Source organism: Guillardia theta (assembly GCF_000315625.1).
Source record: "Guillardia theta CCMP2712 unplaced genomic scaffold GUITHscaffold_90, whole genome shotgun sequence".
Classification (NCBI taxonomy): domain Eukaryota; class Cryptophyceae; order Pyrenomonadales; family Geminigeraceae; genus Guillardia; species Guillardia theta.
This window is the reverse complement of record NW_005434584.1, coordinates 196,851-201,724: the sequence shown is the minus strand read 5'-3', so window position 1 is coordinate 201,724 and position 4,874 is coordinate 196,851.

The following is a 4,874-nucleotide window of genomic DNA, read 5'->3' as shown; positions in this document are numbered from 1 at the left end:
AGACGGTCATACGAGTCTTCATTTCACCCAAGCACAACCTCGTCATGAGGGCAAGCGGTCGGCTCCCACTCAGAGCGAGGACATGCAGGGCAAGGAGAAGAAGTTCGACAAGAAGAAGGTGAAGTGCTACAACTGTCAGAAGTTCGGTCACTTCAGAGACAAGTGCCCTCTCTTGTCGAGGTCTGAACAACCGTCAGCTTTAAACCAGTGACGTCGGTTGCCGCGGAGGGCGCAATCGACGGGGGCACGGGTTTGCAGACTTCGAATGTTGTCTTCGACCCGGGCACACCTCCGCCAGAAGATCCTAGGGATGTTCGTCAATGTCGTATCACCGTTGACTCTCACAGGATCAAAGCTCTACCTATGGTACCTGTGACCTTTCGGTTCGGGAATCAATCCATAGTTCTTAATGCATTGCTCGATACCGCTGCTGAAGAGTCGTTTATCAGCACGAAGGCAGTGCGCAAATTTGGTCTGTTGGTCACGGATGCAGAAGTTCGCAAACGAGTTATCATGGCCGATGGGACTAGTAGGTTGTCTGATATGGTTTTCCAGACAAAATTGGGCGTAGGCTCCAGTTTCAAGAGTAGTGGGTCGTTCTACATGCTTGACTTGCCGCATGCGGACATGATCCTCTCATGGGAATGGATGCGTGCGAACAAGATCGTGATTGATGCGGGTCACCCCAGAGTCTTTGCCAAGTGGCGCAAGAAGATGGTCGAGCTTCCGTTACTTGTTTGCCCGACAAACAAGCAATTCGGGGCTGCGGACGCCTCGCTGTGTCAGGTACTTTCTTACACTGAGGCAGTGAGAGACCTCAAGCAGAACGATTCGGAATGGTACGTGGTACATTTGTGCAACCTGTTGGAGATGGCTCAGCCGACAGATGGTGCCACGAGTCTCGAGCAGAAGGCGGCCGAGACGATCATGGAAGATTATTCGGATGTCATTCGTGATGACATTCCCAGCGACGTTGTTCTTGACCGGTCCTTCAAGGCGACGATTCGACTCAAGGATAACGTTGAGGCGGTGCAAAAGAAACCTTACCCTGTGCCACTCGCGTTGGAGGAGGAGTTGAAAGCGAATCTTGCCTTCTTGTTGGAGCGTGGGATCATTGAACCTTCGACGTCTGAGTTTACGTCTCCCGTAATCTTCACAAAAAAGTCTGATGGTACATTGCGTTTTTGCACTGATATGAGGTTCGTTAACAGCTTGATCCGGAATGATAACTTTCCATTGCCGTTGGTGATGGAGCTGATAGAACGAGTGGGTCGAAAGATCATGGAAGAGAGGGCGCGTTATGCTTCAGAACCTGGGGCACGGTTGTGGATCAGCTCACTCGACCTGGCGAAAAGTTTTTGGCAACTTGAGTTGGACGCCGCGTCGAGGAAGTACACCTGTTTCATCACGAAGTTTGGGAAATATCAGTATCGGAGGATTCCTTTCGGCTTGGTAGATTCGGCAAATCAATTTCAGAAATTCCTCGAGAGTGTTCTTCAAGGTCTCGAGAATTGCCTGAGCTTGAAGAAAATAGCATGTTGAATCAGCAACTGGATCAACATCGGCGACAAAATTTGCAGGAGCTACAGGAGGAAAGAGATAAATATTCAAGGTTGTCTGAAATTGTGAATGATCAACAGTTGGATATCAAGCGGATGAAGCCTTATGTTCCTCAGTCCGAAGTTTTTGCCCTCAAGTTCGACTTGCGATTCGAGGACATGAATCAAGATCATTTCTGTGAAGAATTGATTGAAGATCTTTCGCGAGCTTTGAATCTGACATCAAACTCAATGGTGGAGTTTATCGTTGCCTGGAATGCTTCGCCTGATGCATGCCGTTCACTTTTAGCCCTTTCGTTAATTTCCACTCTTCTTTTCGAGAAAGTTTTTTTTGGGTTGGTGTAAGGATCTCAGGTGTACTGAGAGTTAGTCTTTGGTGGATCTTGGGTTAAATAGATTCTGGCCAGTGAGGTGGAGGTTGTTTACATGTATTTTAACTTTCATTTCAGAGGGTTGAAATGTTTTCAACATCGTACACGCCCGACTCATGTCTCCCCTACACGCCGGCACGTAGCACCAAAGCTGCTCCTCCAACGATGCCGCTGTAAGACCATCCGCTGCTGTAGCCAGCATCAGATCTCAGCATGCAAGGCTTTGTTAGGTTTGAAGCTCTCTAGTCAGCACAGTTTGAGACCTGAGACCGCTAGGTTCGTGGTGATGCGTTCGGTGACAACACAGTGTGCAGCAATGGCGTTGTGAGATCCATGGTTCAAAAGGTTATTATGAAGAACAAGATGATGAAAACATGAGGTTTGAATCCAGTGTAGGAGATCGCTTGTCATTTTGACTTGACACCAACCTTATGGCAGAATAATCATAAGATACTTCCCTGTGATGAATGATTTTTGAATTGCATATTTTCCACATGCGATGCCTTGAAGATTTGTTTGATGGAGATTGCATCATTTTGCAGATCCACGTAATTAGTCAAGCTCACTTGTTATATTAGACATCAAGCATTGCATAGATTGTTTCACAAGATTTCTGCATGCATTTCGCCTACTGCAGTTAGGATGTTTGATTGCATGTAAACACTGATGCCGCCAGAGGCAATCAAGACGTCTTAAGCCTTGAACACCGTCGAGAGTCTCCACTTCTCAGATTTGCAGAGTGTGTTGATTTCTTGATGCGTGGGATTAGTTTTGAGCGTTCATCTAGCTGTGATGTCGGACATTTGAACCGTCAACACAGTATGCACACATGTATTATTTGTTCTATTGTGAAATAAAGTGATCTCAGTCTTGCATTCGAGGCCATGCTAAAGAGCATTTCTGTATCTTCTTTCATTTCACATAAATGCAGAATGCATGCAGGGGTTGAATGATGATGAAAACATCGCTTCCCCTGTAGACCATTCCGACTCACTGTAAGCTTGGGATCGACATCAAAAGTGGTAGTGATCTGATTGCAGAAATCTTTATACATTCATGAGGTATCATTCTTTGCAATAATCTCATTACAATGACAACCGCAAGTAGCATCAAATACATGTTCAATGGTCAGCACAATAAGCCTCACATTGGTTTCTTCGTTGTGCCTGCATAGCAGAGATACATCAAAAAGTTGCAAATAAACCTAATTATGCACAATGTATGCTTGTAGCTCTAGTAAGCCACATTGATTGCTGTAGGATTCTCATCCTGTGGTTGAAACAGACTTTCCATGTCGCCACAGCTACGTGGAGCATGTTGATCCTTGAGCATCTTGAATGCATGCTCAAGCAGAAATAATGTGAAGATGTTGCTTTTGAGGATCTGAACTGCAATTACTTGAATTTTTCTAGCATATTTGCAAGATTGGAGTGCATGAAAGCACCTCATTTGCAAACTGATGGTGCAGCATTGTAAACCATACTTCCTCTCTGAATCCTCATACATACGGCTCTCATGCTTGAAACAACGAATAAGAGAGCAGAAAAGGTGTATTCATCTTTTTCAATGTATTCTAAAGACATCTTCATTCCTAGACAGCTTTCTCTGTCATGCAGTCATGTAAGAGAAGCGGAATTCAAAACTTTCTTTCAAAGTCAGAGACTAAGAAAAGGTCTTAGTCTATCTACATGGATACATTAGACGATTAAATTCTCATCCACATTCAAGCAGCAATAGATTCGAAGCCTCTCACCATGATGACTTGTCGTTGCATGCGGGTGAAGGATCAAGCAGCCATCTCTTGCTTGCCCAGGGAGGGGGGATTTGGGGAGAGGAGAGTGGAGATAGCACCCTACCCCCTATTTCCCAATTTCAAACTCTTGAATCAAAGGGTAGTTTTGTATTCTTTGCTAGCTACCCACCCCGCCTTTCGTAAAGGTGATGAAGGGGAACCGGGGGTATTGGCGTGGTGAGCTCAAACGGCAATCGAAATGCCTTCTTTTCCATTAGCACCCCCACGTACCGTGATACAGTGAAATGCACGGGTATGAGAGAATCTTTCGGTCCTCTACCCCTCCAGACAAAGGAAGTCACTAGGGTGGAGGCTTATTCGAGACGCCTGTCGAAACCACTTTAAAAGAATAGTACAGACTGTACCAGAGGCACTTCATCCGTACATAGATGTGTACGATTGAAGCGCTGACTAAACAATTAAAATGAAGTGCTTCAAAAAAGTAAGGCGGGGGACAGGGTACCACGCCAGTATAATTCAAATCACCCCACCCTACTTTATCCCTGCCTCACTACCCCCCAGTAATAGAGCAAAAACCGGGGTAGCTGAATGGAAGTGTATATATGAACCCCTTCCCAAGGAGAAAAAAAAAGACCAATTTTGCTAGAGTCTGCATATGGCCTTGTGAACGGCATGCTGGTACAACCCGAAAATCGGATACATAATAATATGATCCGGAAGAAACCTCCTACCCATAATTTTTATCTGTTTTATAATTCGATTTATAATTTCAATGATTTTTATATTCAATCAAAAAATCTGTTCATTGCTCTTTTTTTTCCTTACCAAATCCCTATCATATTTTATCAATTGAAATAATAGCTGCGCATTCGTGCCAATTATTACACAAAATAACAAAAAACAAACGAGCGTACCCACGGAGTGGGCCAGAGCAAACATAATATCAATGCAAATTATGATATTATATAAGTAACAAAAATGCCTAATGTAAATCGTGGCTGCACATTGCTGCGCATTATTACACAATATAACCAAATATAAACGAGCGTACCCACGGAGTGGGCCAGAGCAAACATAATATCTATGAAAATTATGAATCCTTCAAGGGTTATATAAGTAACAAAAGAGGCGAAGGGGCAATAATTGAATTTCAGATTGCTGTGATAATCCTACGAATTACGGAGGCGTACC